The sequence below is a fragment of the Equus przewalskii genome, chromosome 20 (assembly GCF_037783145.1).
Source record: "Equus przewalskii isolate Varuska chromosome 20, EquPr2, whole genome shotgun sequence".
In the NCBI taxonomy this organism is placed as follows: Eukaryota; Metazoa; Chordata; class Mammalia; order Perissodactyla; family Equidae; genus Equus; species Equus przewalskii.
Genome location: NC_091850.1, coordinates 16482995 through 16510843, shown reverse-complemented (window position 1 = coordinate 16510843; position 27849 = coordinate 16482995). Strand labels below are relative to the sequence as shown.

Sequence of the window (27849 nt, the reverse complement as noted above, 5' to 3'; positions counted from 1 at the left end):
ATATCTGCATGCATAAGAAATTGGAAAAAACATGGGAGCTTGCTGAAAATATCTTTTTTTTCTTTGAGGAAGATTAGCCCTGAGCTAACTACTGCCAATCTTCCTCTTTTTGCTGAGGAAGACTGACCCTGAGCTACCATCCATGCCCATCTTCCTCTATTTTATACGTGGGACACCTACCACAGCATGGCTTCTGCCAAGCAGTGCCGTGTCTGCACCTGGGATCTGAACTGGCGAACCCCTAGCCACCGAGAAGCGGAACATGCAAACTTAACCGCTGCGCCACCGGGCTGGCCCCTGCTGAAAATATCTTAATGAGGTATATACTTAAAATATTTATTTTATCAGAAACTTGCTAAGTTGAAATGGAGTTACTGTTTATTTTTCAGCTTAATAAAAAATAAGTGTGGTAATCCATTTCTAGTAATAAAACAGATTAGGCTATTTGGACCCATTTTCCTGCAGAAAAGAACTAAATTTGAAATGCACCAAAAATAGGAAAATCAGGCCATTTGCAAGTGAAGTTAAGGAACCCGGAGAGGTAAATAGCTCAAGGAAGTTCCTTCTGCTTTGAGAGTATTTACTGTCCCAGGAGAAACTGGGCTGGGGTTTTCAAGGCCTTGTGAAGATACAAAAGACAAAACCTGGGACTCACCCAAAGTAAGGAATGACTGTAGTAGGAAATCATCCCCTCTCCCTACCTCCCATAATATAGCTGGAACTACAAAGAGCTTTACTATCAGATTAGGGGTTAACAAGAAGTAAAAGTGCCTCACTCCCTGAGAAGGGAACTACAAACAAGTTTTTTTGACACTGACCACAACCAGTGTCTATGTGTGTGCACGAGCACAAGGGGAAAAGATACATACCACAAACTTCACCTCATGTGGGCTTCTAAGGCAGTCAAAGAACACCTAAAGCTGTGAATACAACTTAAAGTTAACTTGATTGGCAGGGCTTCCAGGCAACTGGCAGAGGGAATGTAAATCTGTTCTGTGAGGACTCACCTTCATCCTAGGCCTCAAAGAAGACATGTTAACAATGTTCAAGGACAATGAACAGTGCACAGTCAAAAACAACATAGCGTGTAAAGAAATAAAGTACTATTAGTTAGAACCAGAAGAAACAACAGCAGAAAGAGATCCACAAGGACTTCAACTATAGGATTTATCAGAATAAAATTCTAAAATAATTATGCTTCCGATGTTTAAATAAATAAAGGAAAAAGCGGATGTTTTCAAAAAGTAAGTTAGCATGTTTGAAAACGTGGGAGTAAATTTTTAAACCAAAAAAAATATGTATATGTTTAAATTTAAAACTTTAAATTTAAAGTTTAAAAGTTGGGTTTAAAACTTGAAGAGAAAATTAATGAACTAGAAGATCAATCAGAAGAAATTATCCAGAATGTGGCAAAGAGAAGAAAAAAAAGAGAAAATGTAAAAGAGAGGTTAAAAGACATGAGAGATAGAATGAGAAGGCCTAATGTGCATGTACTTGGGGAACCAGAAAGAGAGGAGACGGCAGAGGTAATATTTGAAAGGATAATAGCTGAGAATTTTCAAGAACTTATAAAACATCACAATCTGCAGATTCTGGGCCAGCCCAGTGGCACAGTGGTTAAGTGCGCACGTTCTGCTTTGGCGGCCCGGAGTTCGCGGGTTTGGATCCCGGGTGCGGACATGGCACCACTTGGCAAGCCATGCTGTGGTAGCCGTCCCACATATAAAGTAGAGGAAGATGGGCACGGATGTGAGCTCAGGGCCATGCTTCCTCAGCAAAAAGAGGAGGATTGGCAGCAGTTAGCTCAGGGCTAACCTTCCTCAAAAAAAAAAAATCTGCAGGTTCAAGAAGTTTATGGAATCCCAGCAGAATTAATAAACAATGTATTATAGGGTTGGAAAAAAAGAATTAAAATTCCAGACCAAAGGGGAAAAAAGGCAAGGGAAGATCTTGGAATTAAAGTGTTCTAAGGTCCTTCTATTGTCCAGATCAATATGACACTTTCATGTGATGCATGTTGTATTTTAAAAGTAACTGCTAACATAATAGAAAAGAGTGTACAACTTAAAATCTAGGAGAGGAGGAAAAGAGAATGATAAAAAATAATTGACCTAAAAAAAGAAAGAAAGGAAAAAAAGAAAACACAAAAGAGAGAGGACAAATAGAAAGCATAAAATAGATAAGATCCTCTCATTTTTTCTTAAACCCATGCTAATCAAGCTATCCTCCCCATCACTACACAAAACTGCTCGTTAGATCACCAGTGACCTCTACACTGGTGAACCCAATGGTCATTTCTCATTCTTTAACTTACTTGTCCTATCAGAAATATTTGCCACAAGGGATGACTCTCCTCCTTAATAAACTAGATTCACTATCTCTCTGATCCCTCTTCCTTCTGTGTCTCTTTTACCATTTGTTCCTTGTCTCCCAAACTTCTTAAAATTGTAGAGTCCTAAGGTTTAGTCTTGTTCCTCTTCTCTATTTACCCTCAATTTCTAGGTAACATTATCCAACCTTATGATTTTAATACCATCACTTGCGTTATACAATACAGTAACCACTAGTCATATGTAGCTACTTAAATTATATTAATTAAAATTAAATTTTAAAAAAATCTAGTACCTGAGTCACAGTAGCCACATTTGAAGTGCTCAATAGCCACGCATGGCTAGTTGCTACTATACTGCACAGTGTAGATATAAAACATTTCCATAATTGTAGAAAGTCCTATGGATCTAGACAATGACAACTTCCACATTAATATTTCTAGCTGAAACTTCTCTCCTGAATTTCAGATTTGCATATCCAACTGACTACTTAACATTTTTTTCTTATTGAGATATAATTGACTTATAGCATCATATTAGTTTTAGATGATTTGATTTGATATATGTATGTATATATATATGTGTGTGTGTATATATATATATCCTACTTAACATCTTTACTTGCATATAATAGACAAATCAAACCTAACATATCCAAAACTGAACGTTTGATTTTTCTCCCAGTACTGTCCCACCCATTTTTTTCCTGATTTCAGTTGATGACATCACCATCCTTCTACTTGCCTAGGCCAAAATCCTTGGAACCAGGGGCCTGCCCCGTGGCCAAGTGGTTAAGTTCTCCAGCTCCGCTTAGGCGGCCCAGGATTTCACCGGATCGAATTCTAGGCACGGACACGGCACCGCTCATCAAGCCATGCTGAGGCGGTATCCCACATGCCACAACTAGAAGGACCCACAACTAAAAATACACAACTATGTACCATGGGGCTTTCGGGAGGAAAAAGAAAAATAAAATCTCAAAATCCTTGGAATCACCCATGACTTTTTTTTTTTGAGGAAGATTATCCCTGAGCTAACATCTGCTGCCAATCCTCCTCCTCATTTTGCTGAGGAAGGCTGGCCCTGAGCTAACATCCCCGCCCCTCTTCCTCCACTCTATACGTCGGATGCCTACCACAGCATGGCTTGTCAAGTGGTGCCAAGTCCGCAACCAGGATTTGAACCAGTGAACCCTGGGCCGCCAAAGCAGAACATGCACACTTAAACGCTGCGCCACCGGGCCAGCCTTACCCATGACTTCTTTTTCTCAGTCTACATTCACTCTATCAGGAAATCTTGGCTTTTCTTTCAGATACAAAAAGAATCTGACCACCATCATTTGTTACCAAGATTTCTACAACAGATTTCTACAAGCTCCCTGCTTGTACCTTTATCCCCTTAGACACACAGCAGGCAGAGAGTTGCAGAGAGGTATAGTAAGAGATTTGGTCTTACCCAGTTGGTTGTTACAACTGGGGGACGTGTTATTAGTACCCAGGGGTAGAGACTAGGGATGCTACTAAACATTCTATGATGCACAGGACAGCCTCCTACAACAAACAATTGTCCAGCCCAAAACGTCAATAGTTCTGAGGTTGAGAAACCTTCTCTAGGGGAGAAAATAGGAGGTTGTGATAGGGAAGGACAAGAGGGGACCGTATATGGTGATGGCAATATTCTATTTCTTCAACGAGATTCTGGTTATATGCCATTTGCTCTATAATTCTTCAATATACATATATTTTATGCACTTTTCCATATGGATGTTATATTTCACAATAAAAAAAAGTAGCAATGGGGAATTCCATAAAATGAAATAAATATATTTTAACACTTAAAACATGTGCTTTACCCTTATTCCTCACCCTGTAAGTTACTATTATCCTCATTTTATAGATAAGGATAGAAAGCAGAGAGAAGTTAAGTAATTGATTACAAAGTTCGCAAGCATCAGAGGTGGAAGTCAAACCTAGGCAGTTTAAGTCCAGAACCTGTACTCCATACTGTGCTGTCTTTCCTGTTATTTGCCCTTTCGTTCTCGCTCTCTTTTATCTTTCACCTTCTTCTATTTTTTGCTACAGCCCAGATTACTTAACAAGTATAGTTTTATTGTTGCTGTATTTGTTTAATGAAATCCTATGAACACTGTCCTTATTTTTCTAAATATAGCATTTATGGCACAGTAGAAAGAGAATGAGGTTTTTTTTTTTTTAAAAGATTGGCAGCTGTGCTAACATCTGTTGCCAATCTTTTTTTTTTTCCTTCTTCTCCCCAAAGGCCCCTGATACATAGCTGTATATTCCAGTTGTGAGTACCTCTGGTTGTGCTATATGGGACACCGCCTCAGCATGGCCTGATGAGTGGTGCCATGTCTGTGCCCAGGATCCGAAATGGCGAGACCCTGGGCCGCTGAACTGGAGCACACAAACTTAACCACTTGGCCATGGGGCAGCCCCTGAAAATGAGGTTTTTGAGTGAACGATCCTGTATCTGCCACTCACTACCTGTGTAATTTAACACTAACCATTTAACTCCATGAGACTATTCTCCCATCTGCAAAACTGAAATAGTTAACATTCACCTCACTGGGGTGTTTGAGAATTCAGTGAGATGATGCGTATTATACTTAGCACTTTGTAATGAGAAAATAAATGTTCAAGTGTATTATTATTCCTCTCAAAAACCAAATGAAAATCCTTTTTTTTTCACATATGCAGCCTCTTGAGGTTTTCCCTTTTTTTTTTTAACAGTGAAAACTTCTTCAGTAATGAAGAGCTAGGTAAATATTGTCAATGTGCCACTATTATGTGACACAGATGTTGGTAACATGTTCTATTCCCCAAATATGTGCATTTTCTTTTCTCTGTTTCTTTCCTTTCCATTTTCCCCTTCTGTTCTACTGCTTTCCTGCCCAACATTTAAGCCAAAACTCTCATTAACTTAGTCCTACTGAAAATAAACAATGTTAAAGAAAAATGTTAAAGTAGTATCTTATAATAGTAACTTTTCAAAAAAAAGCAAAACCAAAATACTACCGTTTCCAATCCAGGACTGTATTTCTGTACCTTACAAAGAGAGTATGAAGATAAAAATGATTATCCATTTTAAGATGAGACAACTAAAATACTGAGTAATGGTTGATAAATAATGAAGAGCAATAGAATATACTGGAGTATATGAGGAAGCCATTTGGTGTAAAACTAATTTGGTCTGACCTTGTTTTTCTAAAAGGGCCTGACGTGTCCTGTTGAGCATGTATTGCACATCTGCTTTAAACACTTACTATGTCCCAAAGACAAAAATGATGCCCTTAAAGATAGGGAAGTAACTCCCCCTACATTGGCATTTCTTTAAGGATAAGCATCTCTTCCTGGAAACTAAGGATTAACTACCCACCTGCTGTGCTCACTCTGTGACCATTGACCTGCTGACCATTGACCTGCTGTGCCAGCTAAGCATCTTATGAGAGTAGCAAAAGACAGATTCTTGTCAAATGTGCTGTACGCTCTTTGTTCCAAGAAGGTATATAACTACGCAGTACACCCCACTTCTTTGGTGCCCTTCCTTCCTTGGGAAGGAAGGCCCTGAGTTATAGTCCTCAAACCTGGCTCATAATAAACTCACTCCAATTTTGATTTATAGATTTATTATTATTTGTGTCAATAAGGTAAACTCTGAACGATATAACCATTCAACAAGTTCTCAGTGAGCCTCTACAATGTACTGAGGTACTGAGAAAAATAAATTAAAAAGTCATGATCATTATCCTCAATAAACTTAAAAAATATTATAATTTATGAAGCCCAGAAGTCAGGTAACTTTGTTCTAAATCACTTAAATAATAAAACCTAGTAGGATGTTAATAACCAACTCTGCTTTTCAGTTCATCATTTCACTTTTAGCTCAACTCTACACAAATTGTTGGTCCCAGCTCCCAAATTAGCTTTGTAATAGATCAGTGCAAGATTTATTCTTTTAAGGTAAAAAGTTTAGTTGACTGTTTGAAACATAGATTCATATAATGTATTGTACATATTCAAATGTGGAGCATCAGAAATGTTCTTGAATGTAAAGTATACATCATTTAATGGCAACTGTTATTACAACCTCATTAAGATGGAAGTAACTGAGATAAAGTTATTTCACCAAAACAAAGTTAAGTGAGAAGTAAAAACAGAAGCATGATCTTTCAGTTCCTTCTTTTATGTAACAAAACATTAGTAATTCAGTTAGACTTGTTTAGCCAAGTTTTAAGACTAAAAGGCTGCATTTTTCAAGATTACTTTGACTCACTAATTTATAAAACTAAGATTGATAGTCCTATTAATGTCTTTAATTTAAAAATGACAATTTGACTAATTAACTTGAAAAAAGTGTTTGCTGGATATAACGAGTGAAAACATTCTGTATAAAATATCAATGAAAAATTCACTTTAAATTAAGGTGGACATAGCATAGGAATTTGAAAGCTTGGGAAAGAAATAAATATATTGTAGAGGAGGTGATGTCAGTGTTATGGCAGAGTGAGCTTGCCCGGGACTGTCTCCCCTCCAACATACAACAAAATAGAGCAACCATATTCCAACAAAACAATATCATAATAGCACGGAACTCTTCGGAGACCCATAGCAGCCAAACGACGGAGAACGGAGAGGTTGGAGCTGCCCTCAGAGGAGCTGGAATGGGGTAAGAGAGATCTTCCCTCCCTCCCCTAAAGACTGAGATCACTGCAGCGGGAGGGTCTGAGAGAGAAGGAGCGGGGGAGGGGCAGCACATCCACAGGCTTACCCAGGAATCCCACAGCCGTGCAGCCAAGATGGAAGCCCTCTAACGGGGGAAAGCTTTTGCATGGGGTGAGCTCAGCAAGCCAAGACCCCAGGAGAGCAGATAGCGAGAGCTGATCAGAAAACCGGGTCTGCAGGGAGAGAAGGTGCCCCTCCCTCCACCAACCCACGCTGTGCCGGCCATCTCGCTGAAGGCGGAGGGCTCAGAATATGTGGCTCTTGATCCCCATCTAGTGGCGACAGGCTGTAACTGCAACCAAATAATATTATGCACAGAAACCGTTCTAGCATCAAACAATTCATAAAAACTCCAGACCAGAGGGACAATAAGCACCCAGAATTATGCCCTGAGGACTCACAAATAAGTAAACTAAACGAAAATGAATTCAGAATAGCTATAGTCAAAAAACTCAATGAGGTAAAGGAAAATATAAACAAGCCAATGAGTTCTGGAATTACTTCATAAAACAGATTGAAACTATAAAGAAGAATCAATCAGAAATACCAGAGATGAAAAATACAATGGATCAGATAAAACAGAATACGGATTCCCTGAATGCCCATGTGGATGCCATAGAGGAGCAAATCAGCATAATTGAAGACAGACAGGGTGAATGACTCCAGACAGAGAAAAAGAGAGAATTAAGAATAAAAAGGAATGAAGAAAATCTCCAAGAAATAGCCGACTCAGTGAGGAAATCCAATATAAGAATAATTGGAATCCCCAAGGGCAATGAAAAGGAGAATGGAGCAAAAAGTGTCCTCAAAGGAATGACAGAAGAGAACTTCCAAAATCTAGAGAATGAGAGAGAAATATGTGTGGAGGAAGCTTTCCGGTCTCCTAGATATGTCAATGTAAAAAGATCTACTGCAAGGCATATAGTAGTAAAACTGGCAAAAGTGAATGACAAAGAGAGAATATTCAGGGCAGTAAAGCAGAAGAAAATAACCTACAAAGGAACCCCTATCAGACTTTCAGCAGATTTCTCTGCAGAAACCTTACAAGCTAGGAGAGACCGGAATGACATATTCAAAACTTTAAAAGATAACAATCTTCAGCCAAGAATACTCTACTCAGCAAAATATCCTTCAGATATGAGGGAGAAATTAAATCTTTCCCAGACAAACAAAAGCTAAGGGACTTTGTAGCCACAAGACCTCCCCCTACAAGAAATCCTCAAGAAGGCCCTCATAGCAGAAAAAAGAAAAAAAGGGAGAAAGGGGCCACAAAACACAGAGTAAGGAGACAAATGGATAGAAAATACACAACTATAGCATTAGGATAAAGGGAAGGAAAACACCAAAAACACAGACAATCTTATCACTTTAACCACAAACTCACAACACAAGTTGGAATAAAAGATGACAATAATAACTAAGGAGGAAAAGAGGAAAGGAGCTGAATCAGTTTAGGCTAAGGAAATAAGAGGCCACCAGAAAAGGGACTATGTTATACATGAGACTCTGAATACAAACTTCAGGGTAGCCACTAACCTTAAAAACAGAACAGAGACACAAAAAATAAGTAAGGAAATAAGACACTGCAGATGTCAATGGGAAGGCCAAAGCACACAGGACAAGAAACAAAGGTAATGCAGGAAAACCAGAAAATGAGTGACAGAATGACAGCATTAAGCGCTCATGCATCAATAATCACCCTCAATGTGAACGGATTGAACTCTCCAATAAAAAGACACAGAGTGGCAAGATGGATTAAAGAACAAGATCCTGTTGCCTCCAGGAAACACACCTCAGCTCCAATGACAAACACAGGCTCAGAGTGAAGGGGTGGAAGACGATAATCCAAGCTAATGGCAAACAAAATAAAGTAGGTGTCGCAATACTTACATCTGACAAAGTACATTTCAACATAAGGCAAGTAAAGAGCGACATAGAGGGTCAGTATATAATGATCAAAGGGACACTTCATCAAGAAGAAATAACACTTATAAATATCTATGCACCCAACACAAGAGCACCAAAGTTCATAAAGCAACTATTAACAAACCTAAAAGAAGATATTAAAAATAACACAATAATAGTAGGGGACCACAACACCCCACTCACATCATTGGACAGATCATCCAGACAGAAAATCAACAAGGAAACAGTGGAATTAAATGAAAAGCTAAAACAGTTGGACTTAATAGACATATATAGAACACTCCATCCAAAAACAGCAGAATACACGTTCTTCTCAAGTGCACATGGAACATTCTCAAGGATAGACCATATGTTTGGAAACAAGGCAAGCCTCTATAAACTTTTAAAAAATTGAAATAATAACAAGCATCTTCTCCGATCACAATGCTATAAAGCTAGAAATTAATTACAAGAAAAAAGCTGAGAAAGGCACAAAGATGTGGAGACTAAACAATATGCTATTGAACAAGTAATGGATCTTGAAGAAATTAAAGAAGAAATCAAAACATATCTGGAGACCAATGAAAATGATAACATGCCAGGCCAACTCATATGGGATACAGCAAAAGCTGTATTAAGAGGGAAATTCATTGCAATACAAGTACACATTAACAAACAAGAAAAATCCCAAATAAGCAATCTCAATTACACCTAACTGAATTAGAGAAAGAAGAAAAAACAAATCCCAAAGTCAGCAGAAGGTGACAAATAATAAAAATCAGAGCAGAAATAAATGCTATTGAAACAAAAAAGGCAGTAGAAAGGACCAATCAAACAAAGAACTGGTTCTTTGAGAAGATAAATACAATTGACAAACCCCTAGCCAGAATTACAAAGAAAAAAGAGAGAAAGCTCAAATAAACAAAATCAGAAATGAAAGAGAAGAAATAACAATAGACTCTGCAGAAATACAACAGACTGTAAGATAATACTATGAAAAACTATATGCCAACAAAATGGATAACCTGGAGGAAATGGATAAATTCTTAGACTTTTACAATATCCCAAAGCTAAGTCAAGAAGAAGCAGACAGTCTGAACAGACCAATCACAAGGAAGGAGATTGAAACAGCAATCAAAAGCATCCCAAAGAATAAAACCCCAGGACCAGACGGCTTTCCTGGGGAATTCTACCAAACTTTCAGAGAGGATTTAATACCTATACTTTTCAAGCTATTCCAAAAAATTAGGGAAGATGGAACACTTCCTAACACATTCTACAAGGCTAACATCATGCTGATGCCAAAGCCTGACGAGGACAGCACAAAAAAGAACTACAGGCCAATATCACTGATGAGCATAGATGCAAAAATTCTCAACAAAATTTTGGCAACTCGAATTCAGCAATACATCAAAAGGATCATACATCATGATTAAGTGGGATTCATACCAGGAACTCAGGGATGGTTCAACATCCGCAAATCAATCAACGTGACACACCACATCAACAAATTGAGGAATAAAAACCACATGATCATCTCAATAGATGCAGAGAAAGCATTTGACAAGATCCAACAGCCATTTATGACAAAAACTCTGAACAAAATGGGGATAAAAGGAAATTACCTCAACATAATAAAGGCCATATATGACAAACCCACAGCTAACATCATACTCAATGGGCAAAAACTGAATGCCATACCCCTGAAAACAGGAACGAGACATCTATGCCCTCTATCACCACTCTTATTCAACATAGTACTGGAGATTTTGGCCAGAGCAATTAGGCAAGAGAAAGGAATAAAAGGAATCCAAATGAGGAAGGAAGAAGTGAAACTCTGACTGTTTGCAGACGACATGATCTTATATATAGAAAACCCCAAAGAATCCAATGGAAAACTTTTAGAAATAATCAATAACTACAGCAAAGTTGCAGGATATAAAATAATCTTACATAAATCAGTAGCATTTCTATACACTAATAATGAACTAACAGAAAAAGAACTCAAGAACACAATACCATTCACAATTGCAACAAAAAGAATAAAATACCTTGGGATGAATTTAACTAAGGAACTGAAGGACCTATACAATGAAAACTACAAGGATTTCCTAAAAGAAATGGATGAGGACATAAAGAGATGGCAAGACATTCCATGTACATGGATCGGAAGAATAAACATAGTTAAAATGTCCATTCTACCTAAAGCAATCTACAGATTCAACGCAATCCCAATCAGAATCCCAATGACATTCTTTACAGAAATAGAACAAAGAATCCTAAAATTTATACGGGGCAACAAAAGAACCCGAATTGCTAAAGCAATCCTGAGAAAAAAGAATAAAGCTGCAGGCATCACAATCCCTGACTTCAAAACATACTACAAAGCTACAGTAATCAAAACAGCATGGTATTGGTACAAAAACAGGTGCACATCAATGGAACAGAATTGAAAGCCCAGAAATAAAACCACACATCTATGGACAACTAATCTTCGACAAAGGAGCTGAGGGCATACAGTGGAGAAAAGAAAGTCTTTTCAACAAATGGTGCTGGGAAAACTGGAAAGCCACATGTAAAAGAATGAAAATTGACCATTCTTTTTCACCATTCACAAAAAATAAACTCTAAATGGATCAAAGACCTAAAGGTAAGACCTGAAAGCATAAGGCTTCTAGAGGAAAATGTAAGCAGTACACTCTTTGACATCAGTATTAAAAGGATCTTTTCAGACATCATGTCTTCTCAAACAAGGGAAACAATAGAAAGAATACACAAATGGGACCTCCTCAAACTAAAGAGCTTCTTCAAGGCAAGGGAAGACAGGATTGAAACAAAAAAACAACCCACTAATTGGGAAAAAATATTTGCAAGTCATACATCCGACAAAGGGTTAATCTCCATAATATATAAAGAATTCACACAACTCAACAACAAAAAATCAAACAACCTGATCAACAAATGGGCAGGAGACATGAACAGACATTTCTCCAAAGAAGGTATAAGGATGGCCAATAGGCACATGAAGAGATGTTCATCATCACTGATCATCAGGGAAATGCAAATCAAAACCACACTAAGATATCACCTTATACCCATTAGAATGGCAAAAATAACCAAAACAAAAAGTAACAAGTGTTGGACAGCTTGTAAAGAAAAAGGATCCCTCATACACTGCTGGTGGGAGTGCAAACTGGTGCAGCCACTATGGAAAACAGTATGGAGATTTCTCAAAAAATTAAAAATAGAAATACCACATGACCCAGCCATCCCACTGCTGGGTATCTATCCAAAGAACTTGAAATCAGCAATTCCAAAAGTCCCACGCACCCCTATGTTCATTGCAGCATTATTTACAATAGCTAAGATGTGGAAGCAACCTAAGTGCCCATCAACTGATGATTGGATAAAGAAGGTATGGTATATATATATACAATGGAATATTACTCAGCCATAAGAAAGAATAAAATCATCCCATTCACAACAATATGGATGGACCTTGAGGGAACTATGTTAAGTGAAATAAGCCAGACAGAGAAGGACAATCTCTGTATGACTCCACTCATGTGAGGAATTTAAACATGTGGACAAAGAGATCAGATTAGTGGCTACCAGGGGAAAGGAGGATTGGAGTGTGGGAACAAAGGGTGAAGGGGTGCACCTACAACACGAGAGACAAACAATAATGTACAACTGAAATTTCACAAGATTGTAAACTATCATAAACTCAATTAAAAAAAATATATTGTAGAGAAGTTATTAGCTTTACAGAATTTTAAAAACATTCTCTCAATTTGGAAATTAAATAATTTAGAAATTGAAAAACTGATTGTCAGGAAGCTAGTATCCTTTCATCAAAAAGAATAAGAAAAAATTTGGGAGAGGGGCTGGCCCAGTGGCACAGCAGTTATGTTCACACATTCTGCTTCAACGGCCTGGTTTGCTGGTTCAGACCCTGGGTGCAAACCTAGGCGCTGCTCATCAAGCCACGCCGTGGCAGGCGTCCCACATATAAAGTAGGAGAAGATGGGCATGGATGTTAGCTCAGGGCCAGGCTTCCTCAGCAAAAAGAGGAGGATTGGTGGCAATGATAGCTCAGGGCTAATCTTCCTCAAAACAAAACAAAACAAACAAAACATGGGAGAAATTTATTCAAGAAAATGTAAAGCACATAAAAAATTTTTATTAAATCTATAAATTCATATGTGTAATTATTTAGAACCATGTTAAGCACTACTAAACTCTATATAGGAGTTTTCTATTATTATTTGTGAACTTAATAAAACTAAGCTTAATGAAATGAGCTTAACGAAACCTTTACACTGTAGAAGGAAAAAGTCATGAATAAAACTACTAAGAAATGCTATAGAAAAATTTTAATATTGGTAAGTAGGCAGAAGTTTATTGCTCCTAAATCTCCAAAAACTGATAAAACCATCTGCAGAAAGTAGTACTGCCTCGGTATTCATTTGTTTGAAATATACACAATGGTTAATTTGGAGTATGGCCTATTCTGGTTCTGCTAAATAGAGTGTTTTGGTTGATAGCTCATGTGTAAGACTGCCTGGATTTGAATCTTTGTTCTATTTACCGTATGACTTCAGGCAACTCATTCAAATTCCCTAAGACACACTCGTTGAGGTGGGGGGTGGTAGGGGGAATGATAAAAGTACTAGTCTTACAGGGTTTGAGATTTAAATGAGATAATGCACATAACATCCCTGGCCCATGGTGAGTGCTCCATAAACACAGCTATCATTTTTATTAGGAATTCGGCTCTTTAAAAGTAACTAGCAAAATTATATTTTGGCTTAACTCAATGACCTGAATAAAACCAGCTGACATATCTACAAGTCTCTAGTATTAAGTGAGTAAACTCACTGAGGTAAGAAAGATAAAGAAGTTGAGCTTCACTGAATTATTGAACTGTCACAAACAGAACAGATCTAAAGGGAAAGAAGTCATTTCTGAAGAAAACTGGGTGTCACTTTAGAGAAAAATTCAGAGAAAAAGACAAGTCAACAGAAAGGCAGTGGGAGATGGAACTGACATTTACTTATTGAATGTCTACTACTGGCCTAACGTTTTACAGGTTGTTTAATTGCAACTAATCCTTAGAATTTGGGAAATAAGTATTACCTTCAAAAACAAATAAGGAAATTGAAGCTCAGAAGTAATTTGTCCCAAATCGCAGCTAATAAAGCACAGCTGGGACTGAAACCAGGTCACTTTGATCCCAAATGCTATTTCCACTACACAGTCATCCCTCAGGATCTGTGAGGGATTGGTTCCAGGACCCCTCCTATACCAAAATCCATGCATGCTCAAGTCCCTTATATAAAATGGTATAGTAATTGCATATAACCTATGCAATCCTCTCCTATACTTTAAATGATCTTTACCTATAATATTGAATACAATGTAAATGATATGTAAATAGTTGTTATACGGTACTGTTTAGGGAATAACAAAAAAAAAAAATTCTGTACACCTTCAGTACACAACCATCATAGGCCTTTCGGTCTGCATTTTGTTGAATCCACATATGCAGAACCCGCAGGTAAGAAAGGCCAGCTGGACTGTGATGTCTGCTTAAAAAGGAGATAGGCTATTTGGAAGACAAAAGAAGCATCTGAAAATCAGGTCTTGTCTAGATTTGTAAATAAAAGGGCAATAAGACCTAGAATGCCAATGGCCTTAAACTCTTTAAAATACAGCTAGGACTAGAAAGAGTGAAAATATGTGCCCAGGTATCTGGATTACAAATTTAACACAACACATGTTTTTCTTAAAGCAAACTAGCTTAGATGAATTTGTTTCTCCTGATGCAAACTTTTTTGGTATCAAGGCTAGATATTTCCTTAGCCAGCAACAATTCTTCCAATGGCAGCGAAACAGAGGAAACATCAATAGCCAAGTGAGAATAGGAAAAAAGATACGTGCTTAAACAATGGCAGAAATATACAGTTATACTTTCTTTTTAAGAATTTTTTTTCTCTAAGTATACTTTTTGGTGAGGAAGATGGGCCCTGAGCTAACATCTGCTGCCAATCTCCCTTCTTTTGTTCCCCAAAGTCCCAGTACACAGTTGTATGTGCTAGTTGTAGGTCATACTAGTTCTATCTATGTGGGATGCCGCCACAGCATGGCTTGATGAGCAGTGCATAGGTCTGCGTCCAGATTCGAACGGGCAAACCCTGGGCCAATGAAGCAGAGCACGTAAACTCAACCACTCGGCCACGGGGCCAGCCCCCAACTATACTTTCTGACTGACTTTGTTAACGAATACCCTCTGCAGTATTGGTTCTTAAACTAAACTGAGAATGTGGTTGAGTTTAGAAACAGAGGATTCTTTTAGCTCTTGGAGATTAATACTTTCACTAAAGATTGAATGTTGGGAAACCAGGAAAGAGGAAAATCTACAAAGCTCCTTAGATTTCAGTCAGTATCACCAAAAAGCGATAATCAAGGTTGGGGAAAATGTGAGGGATATTCAGGAATTGACATAAAGGTTCCAGTTTAATCACATACTGAGCAAATTTGTTCTGAGCAAATCTGAAATTTTGTGGCATTGTCAAACCAGCTATTTATTCCAAACAAGCAGAAAACTGATATTTCAATGATTTAAAATAAGTTGTGAATGAGATGGAAGTCCCTAGTGCATTTCAACTAAAGGTTTAATAATATTCAAGTAAATATGAATAATTATAAGGAAATTGGTAATTTTCAGTTGCCTCAGTCAATTAGCCTCAACTTCAAATTCCCCAAGAATGCTGTTTCAAAAGAAGTTTAATGCCTTTTGAAAGTCTTGATGAGCAGAACTATGAGATATTACAAAGTTCGACTAATTAGGTTGAGAGGTGAAGAGTTTCATAGCTAATATATCATAGATGATAACACAAAATAGTGCTATCAGTGATTAACTAAAATGTTAAATACTCCTATAGCATTAATTTTCAAAGACATAACACTGATATAGGAAGCTAAATATGCAAGATGACATAAACAGATATATTCACTTCTCAAATCTCACTCAATCATCCAAGCTTTAAAACAACGTCTCTGGTGCAAGACTATTAATGTCAAAGCTAAGTCATTTAATAATGAGTCCCTAATCATTTACTTTAAGATTGATTTCAGTATGGGTCTAAACAGGAAAACAGCAGCTTACTGACTTGCTTGCTAGTGCCTGGCTGAAGGACTTATTTCCATAAAAAGGACATAGAGAGCAACCAAAGAAAGCTTGTATGACATTATTTTTAAAAGGTATTGACTGTACCAGTATATCTCAAAGAATGTCAGCCCTTTCCACACTAGGCTCAGAAACTTCCTTTCGAGATTTTTTGCAAAAGCAAATCTACAGTATCTATGCCAAGATGCTAGCATCAATCTGCAATAGGACACACGAGCTTTTGCCCAAAGAAATGAATTACGGACTCCCCTGCATAAATGTATTTATATGTTCTTTTTCAGAGACTGAAAATTAGTAAAATCGAATACTTCTACATAGGGTAAAGTTTCAGAGAGTCTATTTACATTCAGTTTACTAGGTCAGGGGTTGACAAATTTTTTTCTGTTAATGGCCAAATAATAAATATTTTAGGCTTTACCAACCACATGGCTCGCAACTACTCAACTCTGCCTTTGGCAGAAAAGACAATATATAAATGAGTGAGCATGGCTGTGTTCCAATGAAACTTTATAAAAAGTAAGTAAACCTGGCAACAGGTCAAATTTGGTAAAAGTTACACATCTCTGTAGTATGCCAATATAAAAGCAAATGGATCCATACCATAAAAAAGGCAGCCTGATGAAAGCAGTTATGCTATGTCTGTTTTCTTCTCTATAAGTCGATAACTCTGTAAGTCCAGTAAGAAACTTATCTAAACCTTTCTTATGAATCATTTAATGGTTGGCCAGTAGGAGCTATAAGGCTCCAATTCTGATGTGACAGTTGGAACATGCTTCCAACCCTATCAATAAATGCTTCAAAAAGTGTTAAATTTGACACTGCTGGTGGACAATGTAGTCTAAACCAGTTAAAACAATGCAATGGCACAGAAGAACCTCTCCTTCTACACTGGGAAGACAATGTTCTAAGTTGTGTTGACCTTAAACAAATAGGCAGTTATTTCTTCAGTAAAAATGGGTTTATCCAGGATCAGCAAGTAATTGCAATTTGGGCTCCACAACCATCGCTGGCCACTTGCAAGTCCACAGCAGCAAAAGTAGGAGAAACTTTTTTACAGAAGGGAAGAGGAAGCTAGGAGGGCTATTTTAAACAACAGTTCAAGGTATAGTGGCATTTCATTGCTTGAGCTTCTTTCCTGGTCAAGAAGATGAAGTCTTTCTTCTTGCTGTTGGGATTGGATATGAAGCAGGCTGTCAGAGCGTCCCCTTTTGGCCTCCTGACTCCATTTTAACAAGGTTCCTGTTTATTAATTTCCAGTTGTTTGGCAGTAAGAAAAAAAGAACACTGGCAAAGGACTGAAATTGTTGGGTTTTTTTTAAGGAAGATTAGCCCTGAGCTAACATCTGCTGCCAATCCTCCTCTTTGGTGAGGAAGACTGGCCCTGAGCTAACATCGTGCCCATCTTCCTCTATTTTATACGTGGGACGCCTACGACAGCATGGAGTGCCAAGCCGTGACATGTCTGCACCCCAGATCCGAACCAGCGAACCCTGGGCCGCCGAAGCAGAACGTGTGCACTTAACCGCTGCGCCACCTGGCCAGCCGCAAGGAATGAAATTTAAGTGTATTACAAACTGAAGGCCTGGGAGAAAGTGTTAACCTCTTAATGATTTTTTTTTTTTTTTACTTTTATGCCCATATCTCCTTTTTAAAAAATACTATAAATTATTATTTTAATTTGTAATTCAGGTTGATACATACTCTCATCCTCTTATGCTGTTAACTCTTTATTGCAAATATTTAGGGTATTATAAAATCACAACAGCATACTATTTTTATTGAGAGAAAAAATCTAAGGCTAACTGTTCTCAGAGCTCTGGTGAGCATACATTGGGAAAGGAAAGGTGAACTTTATTTTCCTAGAGACAAAGAAAATATAGGTGACATCATAGTTTGCAACCGGTCTTCTATCTTAATATGAAGTTTGTAGTTGTTTGTGAGGCAAGGGGATTTTTCTTCAAGTTAAGACAGGGATTTCTTTGACTATGGAAAAGTTTAAAAATTTTCCCCTCAGCAGTTGCCTGTTATCCTGCATGTCAGCATTAAAAAGAAAAAAGGAAGGGGAATAGGTTGGAGTTTGCAGATCTCAGCAATAGATGAAGGCATTGCTTGGAAGTCATGAAAATTAAGTGGCCATTTACTGGTTGCCTGGTTTGAGCGAGCCAGCTTCTCCAACTCGGTGGACTTCAGTCCGCTCTCAAAGACGCCTTCTAGCTCCATCATTCTATTCAGCTAAGATGTCAAGCCACCTACTATCAAGATACTCGCTCTCACAATTGAGCCACGGAAAAGCGCGGCAAGCACCTACCTGTCTGGGCCTCACCCCATCTGTGGTCCTAGCTCAAGGCACAAGGGGGTTTCCTCCCCCATCTCCCCTCCCTAGCTCTTCCCCACTCGGGATAGAGAAGGGCGCTCTCATTCCCGCAAGTCCCCCAATTCTCCTTCTCTCAGCCGGGTGTTCATCTACCTTGACTCTACCTCTTCCCTAAGGCTCCAGCGGACGCCGGCTCCCACTGCCTCTCGAATGGGAGTCGCTGACTTTCTCGCACCCGAAGCTTGTGAGGAGCGCGCGCCGCCCCTGCGGAGCGGTCTCCGCGGCCCCCGGCTTTGGCCTCACCGCTCCCGCAAGAAGACACTGTTGCGACGCGATTCACCAAAGAACTTTCCGGGGTGACAGCTGGCTCGGCCACAAGCTCAGCTGTTCCCGCCGCTTCCCCTGGGTTCCCTCCGTCCCCTCCCGAAAGGTGAGTTTGCAAGACCGGAAAACGTGTTCTACCTGAGCAGGCCAAGCCCTCGAGCTCGGACGACCCGACAGGAACGCGGCGACCCCTTCCCAAATCCTCTCAACTTGCTGCAGCGGGGCTTCTCCCCCAGACAGGAAGAGGCAACAGCCCAGGCCGCGGGGGCCGGCGGGGGATGGAGTTCTGAGAGAGGTAAACCGGCCGGAGCCGTCAAAACTCCCGCCGCCACGGACTACAACTCCCAGAGGCCTCTGCGACAGCCAACACGCCCCTTGCCGCAGAGCCCAGCCCAGTGGCTTCGGGAGGAGGGCCGCCAAGGTGTCTTCTGATCCGCCGTCTGGCCTTCACGCCAGTGTCTGATCCGCGATCTCTTGCAGTCCTTACAGCCCCCGAGGCCCCATAAGAAAGGGCTGATGTGGCATTTTCATCTAAGGGTCACCTCCATTATCTCTCTTCTCAGGCTTTCCAGGCTGGTGTTCTGTACGCTTGTCGCGTGCTTGAACCCTATGGACACCAAGAGAAGCTGGTTTGAAAAAATATTTTTTAATTGGCATTTTCCCTCTCTTGTCTAGACACTTAGGTTTTTTTTGTTTTTTTGTTTTTTTTTTAATGTGTTGACAAATTAGTCTCTAGGCTAAAAGAGCGGCTTTGGGAGGATTTTAGCACCCCCTTCCCATCCCTAGCAGTTTCTCCCAAAGCCAGCCCAAATAAATATACAATCTAAGTAAAATTAGTGTGCTTGTTATAAAAAGTCAGCTCAGTGTAAGTGTCCTGAGAAGCATGTGGCAACACCTAAGTCCTTCTTACATAGGAAGCCGGTGGCTGTTTTTTTTTTTTTAACAAAACAACCAGAAAACAACAACAACATCTTGTAATGTGATGAAGAACCCATATTAAAGAATCCGAATTTAACAAAAAGCTAATATTGAATGACAAGCATTTTACATATAATGTCTCTTTAAATCTTTACCATATTGTAGAAGTGTATATTATCCCTATTTTACAGATAAGGAAACAGTCCTAGAGAATTTAAGTGACTTACTCAGGGCTAAACAACTGTTAAGTGGCAGAAGAGCTGGAATTCAAACTGAGGTTTTATGCCAAAGCCTGTGCTCTCAAACACCACCAAACATTGCCTCTGTTTTTGAGGGTTTTACAAATACAAGACAGGTGATGTAATTAATCTTGCCTTTAAGGCAGATAAAAGTTATTTTGCTGATGGTGTCCTTATTCAAAAACTTCAACTGCTCTTTGGCCTGCCTTCGAATCAGCAGCACATTCTTTTGATTGCTTCAGTGATGGCGATTTTTTTTTCTTTCTTTGCATTCTAGGCTGAGAAAATAATTTTAGGCAAGGCTGAGAAGCACAAAAGTAAATGGTATGGTGTGATATCAGCGAAAATGGCAGAGTAGGGAACTTGAAAACTGTCCCTCCATAAAAGCAGCAAATAAGCTGGCAAAACTGTCAGAATCAACTTTCTTTTTGGAACTCGGAATCTAATAAAAACCTTAAAACAGCCAGGGGAACGCTTAAGAAAAGATAGTTGAATTTTGGTAAAGAGATCTGTGATCATTTTCCGCTCTTCGGCTTGACAGTGGCCTTGAAGATGGCAGCCTACATTCCTGGTATAAGTTGCTAGTAACCAAGGGAGCAATATGGACCTTATTCTCAAGGAATTGTAATTGCGTGTTTTAACCTATCTAGTGGTTCCCTGAAGGTTTGGCTCAAGGTCTTGCCTTTGTCTCTCCTGTCTTGCAGCCTCCCTAGGGCTGAGGCAGCTTCCCAAGCAGTGTTTGTCAAAAGCATTTAAAGCAAATGTATTAGCTACTGCCACCAGGGCAAGGTATAACTGTCAGGGCCAGCAATAAACAGACAAAAAGTCCTAGAAAGGAAGAGGCCGGAGAAGCAGATACTTAGAGGAATAAGGGTTTTGAAAAGCTCCCTCTTATTCTGGGGAATCTAGAAGGCCACACGCATGTCCTGGTCTGGAGGTATGCTCAGAAAAGACCTGAGAAGATCCTAAGCTCTCACCTCTGGCTGACCTTCAGGCTCTGTGCAAGTGGGAAGTGAAGGCTAAGGCAGAGTTGTAAACTGTCTGGCTAAGCACTGAAGGAGTGCCCCAACACATAGCTAACTGGCAAGGACTGAGAGAGTTTCTTTGCATATTGGCTGTTTTTAAAATTTTTGCTTCCAGGCATTTAATAAGGACATCTCTGTTAAATCACTATCTCAGGGGCTGGCCTGGTGGCGCAGTGGTTAAGTTTGCACTTTCTGCTTCTCGGCGGCCCGGGGTTCACCGGTTCGGATCCCAGGTGCAGACATGGCACCACTTGGCAAAAGCCATGCTGTGGTAGGCGTCCCACGTATAAAGTAGAGGAAGATGGGCACGGATGTTAGCTCAGGGCCAGTCTTCCTCAGCAAAGAGAGGAAGATTGGCAGTAGTTAGCTCAGGGCTAATCTTCCTCAACAAAAAAAACAAATCACTATCTGACCTCTGAACTAATGGAACAGAGACTTCAGTGGCCACACAACAAAGAATACAAACTTTATAGAATTAGTAGACTGGTAGATTAGTCTAGAAGCTTGATCATATTCAAACTTGAGTTTTTAAATCACGCCTTTATAGGTGGTGTTCTGTACTTCCCATCACATCAGGAAACACATGCTTTCTGGAGATCTTTCATTTGTGATGTTTTTTTTTAGGAAGGTCAGCCCTGAGCTAGCTACTGCCAATCCTCCTCTCTTTGCTGAGGAAGCCTGGCCCTGAGCTAACATCCATGCCCATCTTCCTCTACTTTATATGTGGGACGCCTACCACAACATGGCGTGCCAAGCAGTGCCATGTCTGCACCCAGGATCTGAACTGGTGAATCCCGGGCCCCCGAGAAGCGGAACATGCGAACTTAACCGCTGCACCACCGGGCCAGCCCCATCATTTGTGGTTTTAAGGCTGGTTAGTGGACTCAAATATTGTCTCTCACAAAGTTTCCCTTCAGCTTTCCAACAGCCATTGATGATCAGTAGCCATTGACGATCAACTGTTAGATAAAGAGGTTCATGTCACCCTTAGTGTAAGTAATTTTTTTCTCAGTGCCCTTACTTTCTGTGTAGTAAGTAGTTAGGTCCAAACAAATTAATATGTGTTTATATCCTAATAACTTAGTAGCCATTTAAAAATATATACATAAATTGACAAAAATATTTTATTTCATTCTTAAGTAACCACAGTTGCTTACTAATGGGATGTGTATACCTGTTGGGCACTGCATACCTTCTCAAACCTTGAAATTAGATAGGATAACACTATCCTCACTTCTTGTTCCACATTGGATTTGCACAGTTCTTGCCTGAGATCATAGCAACTGCTGAAAACTTGACTTTGTAAAAATATGATTTTATCCAAAAGGATTAACTTGATCTTATATTGAAACTGTGAAATACCTCAAGCTGGTAGTTTGCATGGTGTCTGACAGGTGTCACTGGATTTCCTCAAAAATTTAAAATACTCTGCTGTGTTCCTTTGATATCCCTGTGGTACCCTCACAGTTGGGGAGCTGCAGGTCACTAGCCCTTATTTTCCTGGCCTACAGCAAGAATTGGCAAACTTTTTCTGTAAAGGGCCCAACAGTGAATATTTTAGACTTTGTTGTCATATGGTCTCTATCAACAACTACTCAATTCTGCCTGTATGATGTGAATGCAACCAACATATGAAAACAAATGTGGTGGCTGTATTCCAATTTGTTTGTGGAAATAGATGTTGGGCTAGATTTGTCCCCAGGACCATACTTTCCTGACTTCTGGCCTACAGTGTACAAAGTAGAGATTTTCATTTATTAGCTGGAATTCTTCTAAGGAGAAGAATTTTCCCTTAACAATTTTGTTACCCCAAGGTAAGGTGTATTTGGAAATGCAGTATGTATAAACACTGCATCTTTCTTTTTACCAGTTTTCAAAATGCATTAGTTGCCTAGCATCTTGCAAAGGTGACCAATGAGATTTTTTATTTTGAGGGTTTTTTTTTTTGGTATCATTATGAACTCATGGAGTTAAAAAATATATTTGATGTGTTTCAATCCTTTGAAGATATATACATATATTTTTTAATTTGAAATAATTTCACGCTTACAAAAAAGTTGCAAAGATAGTGCAAAGAACTCTCATATACTCTTCACTCAGAGTTATCAGTTGTTAACATTTTACCATATTTGTTTTACCCTTCTCTCCTTTCCTCTCTCTTTCTCTCTGTCTTCTCGTTTTTTCTTTATCTCCACACACACATTTTTCCTAAATCATTCGAGATTAAGTTGCAATCAATATGCCTTTATATGTTCCTAAATATGCTCCTAAATTCTTCAGTGTATACTCCTAAGAAGAAGGATTTTAACAGTACAATGATAAAAATTAGAACTTTTTCTTTGTGTGTGTGAACGATTAGCCTTGAGCTAACATCCATGCCTATCTTCCTCTACTTTATATGTAGGACGCCTGCCACAGCATGGCTTGATAAGCAGTGTATAGGTATACACCCAGGATCCAAACCGACAAATCCCGGGCCGCGAAGCATGCGAACTTAACCACTGTGCCACCAGGCTAGCGCCTTAGAACATTTTTTTTGTGATATAATGCTCTTATTTAATCTACAGACCTTACTCAAATTTCACCAATTGTCCCAATAATGTCCTTTATAGAATTTTTTTTTTCATCCAGAACCAGGATTGGCCATGCATTACATTTAGTCTTCATGTCTCTTTAGGTTCCTTTAATTTGGAATGGTTCCTTAAGCCTTTCTCTTTCATAACATTGACATTTCTGAAGAGTATAGGCCATTTAGTAGAATATCCCTCAATTTGAATTTACCCACTGTTTCCTCATGATAAGAGTTAAGTTATGGGGTTGGCCCCGTGGCGCAGTGGTTAAGTTCGCACGTTCCACTTCTTGGCGGCCTGGGGTTCACCGGTTCGGATCCCAGGTGCAGACATGGCACCGCATGGCACGCCATGCTGTGGTAGGCGTCCCACATATAAGGTGGAGGAAGATGGGCATGGATGTTAGCTCAGGGCCAGCCTTCCTCAGAAAAAGAGGAGGATTGGCAGTAGTTAGCTCAGGGCTAATCTTCCTCAAAAAAAAAAAAAAAGAAAAAGAATTGAGTTATGCATTTTTGGCAGGAATAATACATAAGTATTGTAGTGTCTTTCTCACTACATCACATCGGGAGGCACATGATGTTGACTGATGCTTAAGGTTCTAGTACCAATTTCCAATGTGTGTGTGTTGTAGGGGGAGGGTGTTCTACACCACCAAGCAATTCTCAAACACCAGCTGGGTGTTCCACAATTTGACTCAATTTTGAGGCTATCCACCCAGAGATAGTGTCAGATCCACAGGTTAAGGGCACAGTCCTATAAGACTGCCCACATCTACCCCACTTCACATACGAGTTGCAACTCCAGGTTGTCAGCTGTGTCTCTGATCAACCAGCTGTAGATCAGAGGCTCCTATGCTCCCCTCCTTGGGTTCGATTAACTTGCTAGAATGGCTCAGAGAACTCAAGAAATATTTTCCTTACAGGATCACTGGTTTATTATAAAAGGATATAACTCAGGAACATCCAGATGGAAGAGATGCATAGGGCAAGGTATGCAGAAAGGTGCACGAAGCTTCCATCTGCTCTTTGTGTGCACCACTCTCTCCACAGCTCCACATGTTCACCAACCTAGAAGCTCTCGGTACTCTGTCCTGTTGGAGTTTTAAGGAGGCTTCATTACATAGGAACGATTCATTAAATCATTGGATGCTGGCTTTTTAACTCAACCTCCAGTCCCTCACCTCTCCCCAGAGGTTGGGGGAAGGAGGAACTGAAAGTTCCAACCTTCTAATCACATGGTTGTTCCATGGGCAACCAACATCCATCCTTAGGTGTGGTCCAAAAGTCACCTCGTTAACACAAGACACCTTTATTATTCTCTTCGCTTAAGACATTCCAGTGGTTTTAGGAGCTCTGTGCCAGGCTTGAAGACCAAATATATATTTCTTGCTATAAATCACTATCACTGGTACATATTGGTCATCGTTAATAGCTAGTTTCCAGGTTCTTCAGTGAACCATGTTTCCAGTTTTCGTGGCTTTATATAGTCCCATCTCTTCAATCCTCCACTGGCTCTATGATTTTTCATAATCAATAGAATGTGGCAGATATGATACTGTGTTTCTTCTTATGCTAGGTCTGAAGAAGCATTGAAGCTTCTGACTTGGACTCTTGGAATGTTGTCTTTGGAATGTTTGTTCACTTGGAATGCTCACTCTGGAGGTAGGCAGTGGCCATAAGAAATCTGCTGAGACCTCCAACCTGTGAGGAAGCTCAAGTTATCCACTTGGAGAAAGAGAGATGCCTTGCCAGCACCCAACTGTTTCGGCTATCCCAGCCACCAGATATCTGCGTAAATAAGCCATCTTGAATATTTAACTGAATTGATATTGAGCCTTCAGATGAAATAAGTCCCAGAAAACATCTGACTGTAACTGCATGAATGATCCCAGCTGAGCCCACTCAATCCACAGGACTGTGAAAAATAATAATAAATTGTTATTTATTTTGAAGGTGTTTGTATACAACAATAGATAACCAGAATAGTGATTTTAACTTTGATCCCTTGGTCAAGACAGTATCTGCCACGTTTCTCCATTCTGCATTTGCTATTTTTCTTTATAATTGGTAAATAATTTGTGGGGAGATACTTTAAGACCTTATTAATGTCTTTTTCATCAAACTTTCAGTTACTAGTTTTAGTAAGCCAGAATCAAATATTACCGTGATGGTTGCAAAATGATGACTTTATAAAAAAACTTTATTTAGTTCTTTTACATGTATTAGCGAGCATTCTGCTATAAGAAAAAGCTTTGCCTTCTTTCTTATTTATGTTAAAAAAAAGAAAGAAACAATAGACCCAAAATGGAGTCACTTGTGCTAAGCCCCATGTCAACAAACTAAGACTTAATACCTAACCTAACTGCAGTTTCAGCCTCTCTCAGGAATATGACTTTTAATAGTTCAATCTGGAATTACCTGGTCAGCACTAGTGAGGTAATCTGCCTAATAGACTCCCTGCTTTCCCCAAAAGGAAGATGATCTTGCCTGATCCACTCTTTTCTAGAAACTTCCTTTTTCCATCCCCTTCTGCCTATAAAAGACTTCCATTTTGTACAGCTCCTCGGAACTCCTTTCCACTTTCTAGATGGGATGCTGCCCAATTCGTGAATTGTTGAATAAAGCCAATTAGATCTTCAAATTTACTCAGTTGAATTTTGTTTTTTAATGTTTACTTATTTATTATCAGTATATGTGCATGGGTTCTTATTTTATTTAATGGGTTACCATCTGTTACTATCATTGTTTACTTTGATGCTCTAATTGTCTCAGATTTGGCCAGTGGGAGCCCATATCAGTTGGCTCCTTAGTGCTTTGGTAGTTTTTGCAAGTTTCCTTGCTTTTTGCTAGGAGCTGATATTTCAGGCTGATCTTCTATATTTGCTGCCCCAGGTCTGGTATCAGTGTTTTTCCAAGGATGTTGGTTTCTTGTGTGAAATGTGAAACAAAACGAGGTCACTTATGTCTAAGGGCTTTATAATGGAGCTGGGAAGCCATTAAGGAAATGAGTCTTATGCACGTCCTCATTGGGCAAAACATGAACTTTTGAACTAATACTGCAAGAAACCTGCAACTCATCACAGTGATGAACTTTTTCCTCTCTCTAGTTAGTCTTAGCAATCAATTATGTTTAGCCAAGATTTGTTTTCTGCCACCAACCCCAATCAACATTCTTTGTAATGCAAACCTCCTTCTTTTGCTTTTACAAATCCCTGCCTCTTACTCCCTAGCAGGACACTATTTGGGTTGCTACCCAAACATATGTACCCCAAATTGCATTCTTTGGTCCCCAAGTAGATGCCTCTCTGCCCCTCACTTAGGCTATTTATGTTTTGGTTAAAATACATGGTGCCAGAAACAGGACCTGAAGTGATCTTCCTTTGTGGACTGGAGTTCCACAGAACTGGATACAGCACCTACATGAGCCCCTTGGGCTCACTGTTTCCATGGATCACTGACTCCTCTGATCATGAGTCCTCCAAGGTTCTGACCTCCCTCCATTTGGTCAAGGTCAGTACCGTTTTTGGAGGGACGGGGGCGACTGTGCAGGAGATGGTTGTCTCAGTGTAGCATGACTCATTGCCATCGGAAGGGCTTCCCTCAGGAGGGTTTTTTCCCCCAACTGGTGTGTACTCTGACGTAATAGAAGGATTTCCGTATTGTCATTCTTTTTTGCGCACTTTTTCTTAACATAGGACTTTCACTTTCTAAAGTTTCTGGAGAAGTTTCTCACTTGGGAACTCTAGCTGGTTTTATGTTTAAGAACTATGATCCCTTCTCTTTATAATTTCTATCTCAGGGGACCAAAATTACTAAGGATGGTTTAAAATTACAGTGGCCAGGAGAAGGAATGTCCTAATAAGGTAAGATCATTTAAAAGGTACACTTAAAAGCAAAGGCTTCAAAATTGTAAAGTAGCTTTGTCAAAAGTTTTGTTGCAAAGAAACTAATGAAAAATTAAGGCTCTAAGGTACCTAAAAGAAAAGACTACACAATTGCAAACAAAAGTCCACCGAGTTATGGGGGCTGGCCCCGTGGCCGAGTGGTTAAGTCTGTGCGCTCCGCTGCAGGCGGCCCAGTGTTTCGTTGGTTCGAATCCTGGGCACGGACATGGCACTGCTCATCAAACCACGCTGAGGCAGCGTCCCACATGCTACAACTAGAAGGACCCACAACGAAGAATATACAACTATGTACTGGGGGGCTTTGGGGAGAAAAAGGAAAAAATAAAATCTTTAAAAAAAAAAAAAAAAGTCCACCAAGTTAGTGGCCTTACAGTTGCCCTTATGTT

The 27849-nt window shown here is 39.5% G+C and overlaps 1 protein-coding gene and 1 long non-coding RNA gene across 17 annotated transcripts in view; one reads left to right on the top strand and one right to left on the bottom strand.

Annotated features, from left to right (window-relative positions):
* The window catches only part of SLC38A9 (solute carrier family 38 member 9), a 124264-nt gene that overhangs the window by 84512 nt on the left and 11903 nt on the right, over nucleotides 1-27849 (bottom strand). For 2 of the 16 annotated variants that reach the window (XR_011530576.1, XM_070587576.1), the window contains exon 2: nucleotides 18946-19414. The gene's annotated coding sequence lies outside the window, so the exon portion shown is untranslated. Of the gene's footprint in view, nucleotides 1-180; nucleotides 301-869; nucleotides 921-18945; nucleotides 19415-27849 lie in introns of those variants that run through there. The other 14 variants (XR_011530579.1, XM_070587578.1, XR_011530577.1 and 11 more) reach the window with 13 other exon arrangements.
* LOC139077922 (uncharacterized) lies at nucleotides 99-26203 on the top strand. Its single transcript, XR_011530586.1, has 2 exons — nucleotides 99-319; nucleotides 25135-26203. It is a non-coding gene; the product is annotated as an uncharacterized lncRNA (long non-coding RNA).